The sequence below is a fragment of the Sorex araneus genome, chromosome 5, assembly GCF_027595985.1.
Source record: "Sorex araneus isolate mSorAra2 chromosome 5, mSorAra2.pri, whole genome shotgun sequence".
Lineage (NCBI taxonomy): Eukaryota > Metazoa > Chordata > Mammalia > Eulipotyphla > Soricidae > Sorex > Sorex araneus.
The window spans coordinates 3,079,661-3,095,303 of record NC_073306.1 but is presented as its reverse complement, the minus strand read 5'-3'; the positions used below and the strand labels follow the sequence as shown (position 1 = coordinate 3,095,303).

The 15,643-nt window shown below is 43.0% G+C and overlaps 1 protein-coding gene across 2 annotated transcripts in view; it reads left to right on the top strand.

The window, feature by feature from the left end:
- RERE (arginine-glutamic acid dipeptide repeats) overlaps window positions 1–15,643 on the top strand; it is a 399,605-nt gene that overhangs the window by 195,867 nt on the left and 188,095 nt on the right. The window lies entirely within an intron of this gene.

Sequence of the window (15,643 nt, the reverse complement as noted above, 5' to 3'; positions counted from 1 at the left end):
CACACCGGTGGTTGAAAACCCCTGTTGTAGAGTATTGATATCTTGACACTAAACAGTGTCTTAATTGGGCTTTACAGCACATGGGGTGCAGTTGTGGAGATTTTGAGGAGGGGCAGGTGTGTGTTTTTGTTGCTAATGGTGACATATGCGGGCAGAGTGGCGGCACCTTCCTGGCATCCATGTGAGCCTGGTCCTGACATGTAGTGAGCCCGGTGTGTGTGTGTGTGTGTGTGTGTGTGTGTGTGTGTGTGTTGGGGGCGGGTGTCTCAGGTCAGCAGGAAGCCTGGACCAAGTGACCTTACGGAAGATCTTCAGATTAGGCTTGGGAGCTTTTGCTGGTTCTCTCATTTCAGGAAAACTAATTTGCAAATCTGTTGAAGATTTATAGGGTGGCAGAGGGGGATGGCTCCAAGGAGGCTCTGGCCTCACCCTCTTTGTGCATCTAATGCCGAATACTAATGGCAGTGGGAATGAGGTATTCATAATGCGACAAAATCAGGAATAATTATTATAGCAGCAATTCCAAGTTTATAGATAATTGCGTCTGTGATTTATTCAGAATTAACACCCCAAAAAGGCTCACTTTAACTTTATGAAAGTCTTGTGATTTTTTTTTTTTTCATTATTTTCTTTTAATGGACCATGTCTGTTTTCGTACTGGCTTTGGTCTTCAGGAATCATTCCTGGTTCTACTTGGGGGACCATTTATGGTGTTTGGGATTGATTCAGCTGTGTGGAAGCCAAGTGCCTTACCCGTTGTACTCTCCGAACTCAGCCTTGGGCTTCTGCTCTACTAGCCATTCACAGTGGAAGAGAACCCAGTATAATAGACAAAAGTCTGATTTTAACCCCTGGAAAAATACGCCAGTGTCTTAAGGGCAAATAACCAGATTTCTGATTGACTACCAACTTAAAAATGCTTTATCCAGTTGCCATCTCCTATATATATATATATATATCTTAGATGTTATTTTGTTTTTCAGGCAGATTCTTTCTTTATTCTCCAGTTTTGTGCATGCTGCTGTTAGGCTGTTTAATTACCACATCACTCACAGGTTGTTGTATAGGTTTAAAATTTTGTCCATAATGATAATAACTTTCTGGTGAGTTTTTTGTTGTTTGTTTAGTGACTTAAGGGTTTGTTTATTGCTGACTTAACAAAGCCCATACCCAGTGTATAGCCCATTCCCAATATAAAACCTCCTGTTTTATATTGCCCAAAGACAGACATACATATAGAAAGAATATCTGTCAGTATGCAGGCAAAAGTCTTGTAAAAACCAGTTTGGGTACTAATTAGCTTAAATACATAGCTGTGTCTTTGTGGAGACAGGGGATAGGTTATTTTTATTTTTTGGTGAAGCACAATAGTTTTTATTGAAGATTATGTAGAAAAATGTAAAGGGAGAGAAAGAAGGAAGTGTTCAAGAGAACGCTAGCTTCTCTAGAGTGGAAATGGGCAAGCATAGCAACATTGAAACACGCCATGAGATCTGTGTTCCGTGGAGAACATGGAACAGCAGCTTGAAGAGCAGGTCTTTGGGGTGTTTAAAGGTCCCAGGACTCAAGGAGGGGAAGACAATATTTACTTTAGGACTAGGAAATGCAGTGTTACAAAAGGAACCTAAAGCTAACCCAGTACCTGAAAGCTTAAAAATCTGAAGCTTACTATGAGGCGCAGGAAGGGGGATGAGGGGGAAAAAGGGAAAAAAAAAAAAAAAGGGAAAAGGAAAAAGAAAAAAAAAAGAGATAGAGAGAGTTATGTCAACTATAGTGAGTTTTGTGTTGAATTATGGAATGTAATCAAGGTAAAGAAAAAATGAAGTGAAATTCATTAGTTATACAGTAGGGGGTAGGGGGTGGGGGCGGGGGGTATACTGGGGTTTCTGGTGGTGGAATATGGGCACTGGTGAAGGGATGGGTGTTTGAATATTGTATAACTGACATATAAACCTGAGAACTTTGTAACTTTCCACATGGTGATTTAATAAAAATTAAAAAAAAAAATCTGAAGCTTGTACTATTTAATTCCATGTATAAATCTGTCAGAAAATACTGGCCAGGAATACTTGTGACCCCTGTGGGTTCAGCTAGGCCACCGCCTCAGGGTTTCGAGGTGAACAGCGGGGTGGTCTGGACAGAAGAGAGAACCAGAAGAGCTGGGTGGGCGGAGGAGGAAGCAGGACAGTCTGAACGGGGCTCTAGGAGGCCAAGGGATTCAGGGAGAGCCCGGAAGAGTCTTTCAGCCCCACTCCTGCAGCTTTGAGCCGCCAGGTCAGGTAAGAGGGTCGGAGGCTGGTGACTGCAGCAGAGAAAGGGTTGCCATGGGACAAGACAGAGGGCCCTTGGGATTCTCCAGACAGAGGAGCCATCAGTATGGGGCAAGGCTGGGGGAGGCCCAGGAGTGCCAGCGAAGGGATGCAGCCAGCGGGTTCTTGGCACAGATAGGGGCACACCACTGCAGGTGACATTGAAAGCCCTGCTATTGGCCAGTCTTCGGGGGCCCAAGAGACTTGGAAGCACTGAGGTCCGAGACAAATGCAAGGTTTCTGGAGACTACTGAGTTGTGAGGCCCCTTTCCAGGAGGTTTTGGTTAAGCGCAGGAGAAAGGATGCCAGTGAGAAAGCTCCAGGTGGAGCCTGATAACACTTTTTAAAGCTAGCATTAGGGATGACCAATACATAATTTCTTTGTAATAAGAGTATTGTGTTCCCTGGTAATTTTTCTGTGTATGATTGGTGGTGCATTCAGACCCCACGGTATGTGGGTTCAAGAAGATTCTGTGATAAGATGATCAATCTGCTTTTAGTCAAGACATACTACATGAAGCTGACTGCATTGATTGTTCCTTAACGATGCTCAGTGCTGCCAAACTCATTTGAATTGGTTCTGAACTGGATCCAGTTGGCAAAGCTTCTTCTTCAGTTCCCTGACGAGTGGAGCCCTCATCAGTTCTCCAGGCACCCCGCGCTAATGCAGTGTGATGAGAGCTGCGGGAGGAAAACCTGATTACTGGGTTGCAGACAGTGTCATTAGTGTTTCTTGCTATAGTACTCCAGATGTCTTCTTTAATAAATTATTTTTGATAATTTTTATAGAATAGCACTGATTGCATCATAATTTAACTATGTTTGCATATTCAGGTGTATTGTGATCTGTTTTTCTGCACTAATAATGGCATCCAGTTACAAGATTTAATTTTATAAAATTTTAACTTAGTTTTAAAACTAATCTATTGGAAGAACAGCATTTTCCCATGTTATTTAGAATCTGTTTGCTTAAATGTTGTCTAACAGAGGGGTTGTGTTTACTGGTAGTTCTCTCGCTGGTCTTGATGTGGTTAAGAAAGCAGAGGAAACATTGTCCAGATCCTCTCGAGATTGGGCAGGGTTGATAGTGCCCATCTCTGGCTGCAGCCCTCAAACCCAGCTGCTCCATCCTGGGTTACAAGGTGTTCAAATAATTCTAGGCAACAGAGAGAGTACTGTGGGTAGGACACTTGCCTTGTAGCCGCCCAGGGTTTCATCTTCAGCATCTTATGGGGCCCCAAAGTCAAAACAAAGAGCGAAGGTAAACTATTTGAAAGGGATTTGAGACAAGTCTCTAGAGCTGTGCAGAGAGCTCTGAAGTTCGAGCACACGCTTTGCATGCAGGAGGTCTGGGTTTGAGCCTCCAGAGCATCACCGGGAAGTGACACTTGATTGATAACCATGGGTGTCCACTTCCTTGTCCCCCTCCTCTAAATTTCAACATCTTATTTACATGGTCATGGATGCAGCTCTTCTGACTGAGTCTGTCCTCTTCTTCCTGGAGGAGGTCAGGGGTTAGTTAGGGTGAGCATTGAATTGTTCACCAGGTAATTTTTTAGCCATATCTTTTCTGTGAATTGAAGAACTCCGTTGAGTGGTTAGCATACTTAAGACAATTTTGTAATCAATAGTGAGTTGAGCTATTTAATTTGTTTTTGTTTTCTGGTGTATTCTTTTAGAGATTATTTTTCTTCTTGACAGGTTTCTGTGTAACACAGGTAATATTAATTAACCTTTTCGAACCCTTTTTCTCTTATAAAATGGCTGCTGGCTCAAAGGTTTGTCACAAAAATGAAACAAATAAGGAAATTGCCTTACATATAGTAAGCATTCCTTAAGTACATCACTGTCACTGTCACTGTCATCCCATTGTTCATCAACTTGCTTGAGCAGGCACCAGTAACCAGTAAGGTCTCCATTGTGAGACTTGTTACTGTTTTTTGCATATCAAATACGTCATGGGGAGCTTGTCAGGCTCTGCCATGCAGGCGGGATACTCTTGGTAGCTAGCAAGGCTCTCCAAGAGGGGTGGAGGAAGGGAACCTGGGTCGGCCAGTGTGCAAGGCAAACGCCCTACCCGCTGTGCTATCACTTCAGCCTCCTTAAGTACATAGACTTGTTATTCTTGTTTAAGATTTATTAGTTTTCTAGTCTTGAGATACATTAAGCTTGTTTTATATTCTTTTGGGTAAGTTTTTCTTGAAAATCTTTAATGTTTGTGCAGTACCATAGATACTAATCACTAGATTTCTAAAATGGTGGGGACACTTTAAACAATTTCAGGGAGCCAGGAAAAATGGCTCAGAGGGCTGGAACGCATGCTTTGCATGCAGGAGGCAGGGTGAGCACTGTACTGGAGAAGCCTCTTAGCACTCAAAACAAACAGGATTAAGAACTGCAGGTTTATTGCTGCTTGGCTCTTTCTTTGCTGGAGCTATCCTGGCTCTTTGCTCAGGGAGTGCTCCGGGTGGTGCTCGGAGACAGTGCTGGGCATTGTACCTGGGTCTCAGGCATCTTTTGCCAGCGTCAGCCCCTTGAGCAGTCTTCCTGCCAGCCCCCATGGTTAGTTGCTTGTTAAAGAAGTTCACATTGAACAATTATTTTGTGCCCAGGGCTTCACTGCTTTGATTTTTTTTTTTTTGCTTTTTGGGTCACACCTGGCGATGCACAGGGGTTACTCCTGGCTCTGCACTCAGGAATTACTCCTGGCGGTGCTCAGGGGACCATATGGGATGCTGGGAATTGAACCCGGGTCGGCCGCGTGCAAGGCAAACGCCCTACCCGCTGTGCTATTGCTCCAGCCCCACACTGCTTTGATTTTTAAATGTAGTTTTACTTAGTCTCCACAACAATCTGTGTTATTTTTTCATTTTGTAAGTGAGAAAATTTGAGATTTACATTTGTGTGAAATCTTGTCTTTAAATTCACTTTGCCAAAAGGGTGCCCAGGGGGATCAAGAAGGGACCTTGGAATGGTGGCAGAGGAACTCTGACACTCTGGTGATGGGTGCGGCGTTGGAACATCTTGTGGCTGAAATTCTGTTATTAACCGTATTGTAAATTACATCTCTAAAGGAAAGTGAGGTGGCAGGAGAGAGCACATGGGCAGAGTCTCGCACAGCCAGAGAGCGAGTGCAAGGAATAAATATTTAATGATAGAAAAATCTTGTCTTTAGTGCATGGCATGACAGAGGCTAGTGTGGGAATTGGCCTTACCTTCTCGTCATTGCTCTCACGACCGATCCCTGTGCTTCCCCGTCCGTCCCTGCTGTCCCTGGGCTGAGAGTTCTGACCTCGCAAGGTGCTCACTTACTGGTCGAGTAGTTTCTGCCACTGAGGGTTCTGCATGCTGCCCTTAGTGCAAATAAAAATTGTGTTTCTAGTGTGGTGGGAGAGCACTCTTTAAGTATCTTTAAATATTTGAGCATCTGCAAGTCAGGTACTTAGGATTCTTTTGTTTTAAAAAATGCTTATCTTCTAAGGGGTTGATATCAATGGTATATAAAGCACTGGTTGAACTCTACAAGAAGAAAATATCCAACCCCATCAAAAAATGGGGCGAAGAAATGAACAGAAACTTTACCAAAGAAGAAATACGAATGGCCAAAAGGCACATGAAAAAGTGCTCTACATCACTAATTACCAGAGAGATGCAGATCAAAACAACCACAAGATACCACCTCACACCACAGAGACTAGCACACATCCAAAAGAACAAAAGCAACCGCTGTTGGAGAGGATGTGGGGAGAAAGGGACCCTTCTTCACTGCTGGTGGGAATGCCGACTGGTTCAGCCCTTCTGGAAAACAATATGGACGATTCTCAAAAAATTAGAAATTGAGCTCCCATTTGACCCAGCAATACCACTGCTGGGAATATATCCCAGAGAGGCAAAAAAGTATAATCGAAATGGCATCTGCACATGTATGTTCATCGCAGCACTGTTTACAATAGCCAGAATCTGGAAAAAACCCGAATGCCCTAGAACGGATGACTGGTTGAGGAAACTTTGGTACATCTATACAATGGAATACTATGCAGCTGTTAGAAAAAAGGAGGTCACAAATTTTTTATTTAAGTGGATCGGCATGAAAAGTTTCATGCTAAGTGAAATGAGTCAGAAAGAGAGAGACAGACATAGAAAGATTGCACTCATCTATGACATATAGAATAACAGAGTGGGAGACTAACACCCAAGAATTGTAGAAACAACTACCAGGAGGTTGACTCCATGGCTAGGAGGCTGGCCTCACATTCTGGGGAAAGGGCATCTCAGAGAAGGGATCACCAACTATAATGTAGTCGAAGGCCATGTGGGAGAAGGGAGTTGCGGGCTGAATGAGAGCTAGAGACTGAGCACAGTGGCCACTCAACACCTTTATTGCAAACCACAATAGCTAATTAGAGGGAGAGAACAGAAGGGAATGCCCTGCCACAGTGACAGGGTGGGGTGGGGGGAGATGGGATTGGGGAGTATGGGAGGGATGCTGGGTTTACTGGTGGTGGAGTATGGGCACTGGTGAAGGGATGGGTTCCCGAACTTTGTATAGGGGAAGCATAAACACAGATGTGTATAAATCCGTAACTGTACCCTCATGGTGATTCAGTAATTAAAAATAAACAAATTTATTTTAAAAAAAATGCTTATCTTCAAAATGGGGCCTAAAATGTGGAAGGAACCAAGCTCTCAAGAACAGATAACCGGGCCCAGAGATGAACCAAGAGCCGCGGCACGAGAAGCAGAGCCTCCCGCCTACTGACTGTGATCCTGAGGTCTCCTAACCCATTTTGGCACCAGAGCAGACTCTTGCAGCCATGCATTTTGACTGCGAACTGAACTACAACCTCGTGCAGCCCGGGAAGGGATTTTTTTCCCTCTCCACCCCATTTTTCTGAGCGAAAATGGCGGCAGCGGCAGCAGCCACGCGGTGAGAGCCACCCTCTAAGACCCCTACACCAGGAGGTAGGACTTTCTTTAGTGACGTAGCCTGTAGGTGATCCTGGGAGGGGAGGTGTTCCCGGCGCGCCTTCCGCCCAGAGATGAACCAAGAGCCGCGGCACGAGAAGCAGAGCCTCCCGCCTACTGACTGTGATCCTGAGGTCTCCTAACCCATTTTGGCACCAGAGCAGACTCTTGCAGCCATCCATTTTGACTGCGAACTGAGCTAAAATATTAGAAACCCAAAACCCAAAGTCTTCACCTTTGCCAAGGAAGAGAAATTATTAGATGATGCTTATTCAGCAGGCCTGATTGTTGGGGAAAATTTCCAATCAACAATAGTGAGTTCTGTATGGAAATATGAAATGTACTCAATATATAGAGAGAATAATGGGAATATCATCAGCTACTTAGATGGGGGGAGGGGTGGGAGGGGGGTGTATTGGGGTTCTTGGTGGTGGAACGGGTGCACTGGTGAAGGGATGGTGGTTTAATCAGTATTTGACTGTGACTTAAACCTGAAAGCCTTGTATTTTTTTTGTTTTCACGGTGGTTCAATAAAATATTTCTTTAAATAAAAAAAAAAAAAAAAAAGAACAGATAACCGAATAAAGAAACCACAGGTAATAAATACAATGGAATACTACTCAGCGCTAAGAAAAGTCAAACAGTTCGCTGCTCTATGGATGGATCTGGAGAGTATCATGCCGAGTGAAGTTTGTCAATTCATATTCAGGATGCAAGGAAACAGTGGGGGAATAAATGCCCAATGGCGACAGAAATAGGAGCAGATTGGATAGGCAGCTTGCCACCGGGCAAGGCGTGGGCTAGGTCAGGGAAGGTACAGTGCGGCATTGGTGGAGGGACGCGGTCCCCCTGAAGGATTGGAAAGCCGCAAGTAGGCAGGAAGAGCCTGCCATTGAGACAGGCTTGGGGAGGGAGGGAAACTGGGGACACTGGAGGAGGAAGGGGTCACTGTGAGGAGATTGCTATTAGAACACTATTTGAAACTTAATTGCAAATAACCTTGTAATTTGGAAATTTACAGTGAGTCAGAAAAACATTTTTAAAGATGGGGGGAAAAGTGGAACTGGGTGGGGCCAAAGCAATAGTACAGCAGGTAGGGCTCCTGCCTTGCATGCAGTAGACCTGGGTATGATCCCCACACCATATGTGGCCCCCAAGGCACCTCCAGAAGTCATCCCTGAGCACAGCCAGGTGTGGCCTAAAAATTAAAAAGGAAAATAAAAGAGTTGGGGGAAGGGGCTTCATTGAAGAGATAGGACAGCTGGTAAGGTGCTTGCCTTGCATACAACTGAGGGTTTAATCCCCGGCAATCTGTATGATCCCCCAAGCTAACCAGGAGTGATCTGAGCACAGAGTAAGGAGTAAGCCCTGAGGACCTCCGGGCTGTGCCCTCCCTCCACTCTCTACCCCCCAAAAAAGGTTAGGGTAGGAGAGACAGCTTAAAAGATGGGAGCATTTGTTTTGTTTGTGGGGGCCTGCGTTCTCCCCTGTACTATCTACATGGTTCTCTAAGCATTGTTAGAAAGAACCCCTGAGCACCAAGCCAGGAGCAGCCCCTGAGCACCATGGGTGTAGCCTCCAAATAAAGCAGAATAGCATGACCAGCACTGTGAGGTCCCTTTCATTCATCTTAGTAGTGTCTGTTTTCTTTCTTTCTGGGCCCTTCTGGCTGGTACTAGGATTTGCTCCTCAACCCTAATACTATTTCTCCAGCTCCTGTACCCCCTTTCTAAGTGTCAACTTTCAGTCTTAGCTCTGTTTTAGGGTCATAGCCGGTACCCCCTTCCTGTGCTTCTGAATAGCTGCACCCCGCTCTCCCCGTCCCTCTGTAGAACTGCTGGACCTACATTGGCATGTCATCATCCTGAGCACATGGTTTACTCTTTAGAAACTTCCATGGATTTGCACAAGTTTATAAAGCTATGTTGTTTTCCTCCTAGAAAGTGAAATAAAATAAACTATTTGACATTTTGCAGTTTAAATGACTTAAAAAGCATGTGTTGGAAAATAATCTTTTTACTGTGTGTGTGTTTTAGTGTGTTCTTATTTTAATTTTTAAGCTTGTAAACTATTAATGAAGCATGGAGAACTAAGAAAACCAGGGCTGAGTTAATGCGAAAGGAACTTGGGTTTTCTTGTTGATGAAGGAACTGTCTGAAGCTTCCCTACAGTGCAAAATTTATTTAATACTCAAAATATGTTTTCCTCATTCGGATTTGTTAGACTTATTTGTGATGTAGTATATTTTTGTATAATAAAAACACACTTTTATTTTTAAAGAGATATATCAAACTTAAAGTTTGGTTCTTCCTGAGGACATTCACTATATATTCTAGACCACAGTCCTCAGATCAGGTCAGTCTTCCTAACCGCAGCAGGGTCCTAGTCTCCTCGTTACTTTTGGATCATGACAGCATTTGTCTATGACCATGCTTTCAACATATAGTTGAGTATTGTGGCACTTTGGCCTGGCCCATTTTGATGCCAGGGTAGCTCACAACTTGCCCTGGGTCCATTCTGCTTTTGGGGTGCTAGGAACTAAGGGCAGCTGAGTTGAGAAAGCGATGCCCAGGAGTAAATATTATTGGAATCAATCAGCTCCCAAGTTACAAAGCATAATATTAACAGTCTTCCTGTGTCCATACAGTAAGGACAGTACTTTAAGGTAAACTGAGTTCCCTGCAGCAAGACTGACAGGACAAACCCAATGTTTTCCTACACCATGTATTACTGTTTAAAAAACAGCAAATTTGGGGGGGGGGCATGTATCATCAGAGTATTTATTATTATTTAGTCACTGTGAAATGACAAAGTTATTCATGATTGAGTTTTAGGCATACAATGTGTATGTATTGTATGCACTGATCCCTTCACCAGCTCTGCTTCTCCATCAGTGCTGCCCTGCTGCCTGCCGGCCCCCATGGGCCTCCTATCCACCAGTCTGCTTCTTTAAGAGGCTTTTTAAAAAATATATGCTTTTCACTGTGGTTCACAGTACTGCTGCTGATGGCATTTCATGCATGACACTTCCCACCTCTCAGCACCACCTGCTCCCAGTTGAACACCTTCTTCCAGCAGAGTTGTGGCCCCACCCTGTCCTACCCCAAAACTGAGGTTTTACTGCCCTTAAAAGTCCTTTGTGCTCCACTGTCCATCCCATGCAGCTGCTGATCTTTGGCTGTTTGTAATTTTACTTTTTCTAGAATGTCCTTCCTCATCTTTCTCACCCCACTCCTGCCAGCTTATGATTTTTAGCTCTTGGTGTAGTTTTATGTCTTCTCACATGTCACATGTTAGAATCCTATGGTATGCAGTCTTTCCACAGTGGTAGCTTTCACTTATCACTAAACAGACACTTGATTCCTGTTTCTTAGTGGCTTTCTAGCATTCTTTTTCTAATACATGCTGAATGATATTTTATAGTTTTGATAAGTCACAGTTTATTTACCTTCAGAGGTTTATTTTATTCTTCTAAGTTTGGCAGGTATGAATGAAGCTGCTGTAACAACTGTATACACAATCATGTTTGGTGTTGTGCCACACCTGCCTGTACTCAGGGACTACTTTTGGCAGGGGTTGGCGAACCATATGCAGTGCCAGGGAATGAGCCCAGTTGGCAGGGCGGTGCTTTACCCCTTGTACTCTCTCTCTGGGCTCTGTATTACAAATATTTGAGTAAATTTAAGTTTTCAGCTCCTTCAGGTACGTGCCAGGAAACTTGATTGATGGATTTATATGGTAAGAGTATATTTAATTTTCTAGGAAACCATTAAACTTTTTCCAGAGTCTTATGTTTGCATTCCCCCCAGTAATGGATGAATTCTTTTGCTGCCCTTCTGTCAGCATCTGCTGTTGTCACTGTTCTGGATGTTGGATGTTTTGACAGGTGTTGGTAGTAACTCGTTGTTTTAATTTGCATTTTCCTATTGATATAGCTAACAGTTTGCTGTTATGCTATCGATTCATTGTCTTTGGTGAGGTGCCTGTTAAAGTCTATAGTTCATTTTAATTTTTTTTTCCACTTTCTTAGTTTTCCTATTGAGTCCTAAACTGTCCATTGTATGTTTTGAGTAGTAGATGTTATCAGTTTTCCCTTTGCAGATATTTTCTTCTGGCCGGTGGCCTGTCTTACAGAGCAGAAGTTTTTCACTGCAGTGAATCCAGCTTATCTATCCCGTTTTTGGGCTTTCAGCTTTTGGGCTACACTCACTGTGCTCTGGCCTTTCTCTGGCTTTGTGCTCAGGAATGACTCCTGGTGGGGCTTGGAGTGATTTAAGTACAGGTTTGTGCTATTTTATTCTGTTTCGGTTATGAATTCAAAGAACTTTTCTTACTTGGCCTCCTTGAGTAGTGTCAGAGATTGGGGACACTCCTGGTGATGCTTTTTTTGTGAACATAGCAGTTATTGCTTGGGCTTGTGAGACCTTTAGATGACATGCAGTTGTAGTTTTTTAAAAACTGTTTTTCAGTACACTGTTGAAGTTTTGGTGTTGGCTGTGGCAATGGAAGAGGGAAATAGTCACTCTGGAGGAAGATGGGGTACCAGAAGGTGATAAGATGGCCCTGCTGAGAGGGGGACGGGAGGGAAGCTAGGGTCTTGGTGGACATAAGAAGACACCGATGAAGGAATATTGTATGCCTGAAACTCAATCATGAATAACTTCGTAACCCTATAACTTAGGGTGTTTCAACTAGTAGGTTTTAAAATAAAGAAATTTTGGTGTTGTATTGATCTCTCAATTCTTCCATTTCATCACTGGTAAATCAGATACTATTTCAATAGTTCTCGAATGCAACCTAGGAAACCATGAATTTTACCAACACTGCTATAAAATTTTGATGGACAGCCTGCCCTAGCAATGAACTCGCCTTCTCCCTCCTGATGGCTGCCAATGGTGATCTGTAGTGTAGAGAACCATGTGTGCAGTCTAGGGCTTCTGCCGTTCCTCAAATATTTAAGTTGTTTTTGTGGTTCACACATATTATTTAATTTTACTACCTTCCTGAGTATACAAATTAGGTATGAGTTGTATGCCCGTTATTCATACAGCTTTAAGAGATGGTCTGTAAGTTAATTTCAGCAAAACTTTGCTTACCAATGTTGGGTTAATGCAGTGGGTGATGATGTTTTGCTGAAGTTAAACAGCCTGCCTCTTGTGATTTAAATTTGTTACTGATGGGGCAGTGGGTGGTGTATGGCATATGTAGACTGCTGGGGCTTTTGGGTACAGACTGAATTCTTCTGTTGCCTTTTTCTTGTTGCTGTTGCTGTACAGCTTCCCCTGTTTCCTTTGGTTTGGTTTTTATTAAAAATGGCGACAGGGAATCCTGCTTCCTTCCATAGTCCAGGAGCTTCACTGCCTTCATGTCCCTTTTCGTTGCCTTCTCTGAAATAAACTCTTTTCTGAATTCAGTTCAAAAACAACAACAAAACGTCCACAGTTGGGCGGAGATTGGCATACTTAGCATTATAATTGAGTATCATTCCACACTTGAGATGGGAATGCACAAAGATATTTGTGCACGGTTAAAATTGTTTAGAAGAAAAATAGCTGGCAAATTATGATAGACACATTTAATCTGTAGAATTTAAAATGCCACTATAGTCACTGTGGGTTGAGTAAGAAAGACGCATCCATGAGCTCATAGATTCTTTAGAAATGGATGCGAATGACAGAGAATTCAAGGTGACAGGTGAAGGGGTGCATTGCAGAAAGACAGATTACATTCCCTGTTGCTTCCTTGAGCTGTAAGCGGGAGGGTAATGCTCTCACTTTTCGCTGGAAATAAGAATCACTACTCCCTTCATGATAGGCTAAATTATTAAAAAGAGCGCTTCTTACACTGTTTATCTGGGACTTGCTTTCTCTGGTGATTTGTCCACGGCACAGTCCTAGAAAGATTTGCTAGGAAATTGTATTAAATATATTCAGTTGGTTTATTTTCTTTTCACAGTACTCCTCGGAGCAGATTTGTGATTTAGTTTTGCCTAGGTGACCTTATATATTCGGATTTATTAAACAGTGTTCAATACAAACACATATTTTTCTTTCTTTTCTTTATTTATTTTTGTTTTGGGGCCATGCTGGGCTCCTCCTGGCCCTGCACTCAGGAATCACTCCAGGCAGTGCTTGGGCACCATATGGAACCCTGTGGATCAGTTGTCGCATTCAAATGCCCTATCCACTGTCCTATCATTTTAGCCCTAGATTCATTTGTTTAGTTTTCTTCTCTTTTGTTTCTGCATGGGTAGAGGTGGGGTGGTGGTTATCAGATTATTTCACTGATAGCTTTAGCAAATAACAAATGGCTTAGACTTATTGCTGCATCCTGACTTATTGAATGTATATATGATGAGCTTCTCTTCTTCTTTCTCCCTCCCTCCCCCCTCCAGAGTGTGCTTGCGTGTGTGTGTGTGTGTGTGTGTGTGTGTGTGAGAGAGAGAGAGAGAGAGAGAGAGAGAGAGAGAGAGAGAGAGAGAGAGAATCTGAATTTGTCTTAAGTTTTTCTGTCTTCTTGTAAGCTGTTTTGAGTACACTGGAATTTGAGCATATTGCTTTATTTGAAAGAAACATTTTGTCCTTTTGTAATTGGGCCAGAAAGGCAGAGGACGGGGACTTAGATAACCTTTGGTCTTGTTTGCTGCTTATTTCCTAAAGGGAGATTGGTCTTATTTGCAGATTGTCCTTATTTCCTGTAATCTTATATTTTCCACTTTGGGGACTTGATTTCACACACTGGTCTTTATTCTTTTGTTGTTGTTGTTGTTGTTGTTGTTGTTGATTAAAGCCATAGCCGACAATACTCCTGGCTCTGCACTCTGGAATTACTCCTGGTGGTTCTTGGGGAACCCTGTGGGATGCTGGGAATGGAACCCGGATTGGCCACGTGCAGAGCAAGCGCACCTGTTTTACTCTCTGCTGTCTCCAGCTCCCTATGTTTATTCTTACCCCATTTTCCAGTCCTGTGTACTTTCCTTCTTAATGATGTGGGGTTTGGTTATCATCTTAGACATCTGACTTCACAGGAAGTTAAATGTAGAAATGTCTGACCAGACTGGTGTGGGGCTGGAGCACAGGCATTCCTTGTGGGGTCTCTGGGCTGCACGCCAGGGTCTCCCAAGCAGGACTGATTTTCTAGCACTGAGCTGAAGTAGCCCCTGAGCACCACCTTACATGTGTGCCCTGTGGTTGGCGCCTGCCCTCCTGGTAGCTGCATCAGTGCAAATAAAAAGTGTAGCCAGTGGCTTTAGTAAGCTCTTGCAATTTTAATTACCAGTGTAAGTGATGAGAGGTGAATTCCAGTTTACTTTCTCATTTACCTTTCACATCCCTTGGGCATCTGTCATGTTTAATGTTTTGGCTTTAGGAATAGCAAGTATGTATACCTGACAATTCGCTTATGTTGTTTTGAGGAAAAGGTGGGCTAAAGTATTACATGGTGTCTGCATTGTTTTTGAAGATGCCCCACAAGTCATAAATCTTGGAAATTAACTCATGGAGAAGAATTGTTTCCTTATTCACACTGTGTTTTTCTGTCACTGGCATTCATTAGATTTGTAAGGCCTATTTGGGTCTGACATACTAGTTGCAGATGTTGGTTTTGTGCTTTGGCCAACTTTGGGCTAGCTTTTTCTTGAAAAATCTTTTCTATATCTGTGTCTATATATTTTACAAACTTCTGCATGTATGTACTCATTAAGTATTTATAAAAGAGAGTGTTCCTCTTCCACCTCCCAGAGATTTGCCATCTCAATTTGTTACTTGCTTGGGTAAATGATAAGTAATCGATTTTTCTTTTTCTAAATAGATAGGATGGCGGGCCTTTCCCTTTTTTAAGAATTAAAAAAGAAAAAGAATCACCATGTATCATGAAGGTAACAGGGTTTTTTTAAAGACTGAACTCCCAAGTGTACAATGTTCCAACACTAGTTCCTTCACAGTGTCCACTTCCCTCCACCAGTGTCCCTAATCTCCCACCCCTCCCCCTCCCCACTGCCTGAGGCACCTTTTCTTTCCTCCCTTTACCCCCTCTTTTTACTTTTTCTTCCTTTCAAGTGCTTTGAACAAATGACTTAATAAAGAAACTATGGCAATCACTAGATAAAGGTACGAGCTTACAGTTACGCGGCTTCTGGCAGATATTTCTCTGGACTTAATTACTAAAATACCAGAAATCCAGAACCTCATATGCTCTTCATTCTCAGCTATGGAAAACAAATTATCAAATGATGCCTTTTCGGCAGGTCTGATTGTTGGGGGGAAATTCCAAATAAGAATAGTGAGTTTTCTGTTGAAATATTGAATGTAATCAAAGTAAAGAGAGAGTAAAGTGAAAATCATCAGCCACACAGGCGGGGGTGGGGGTGG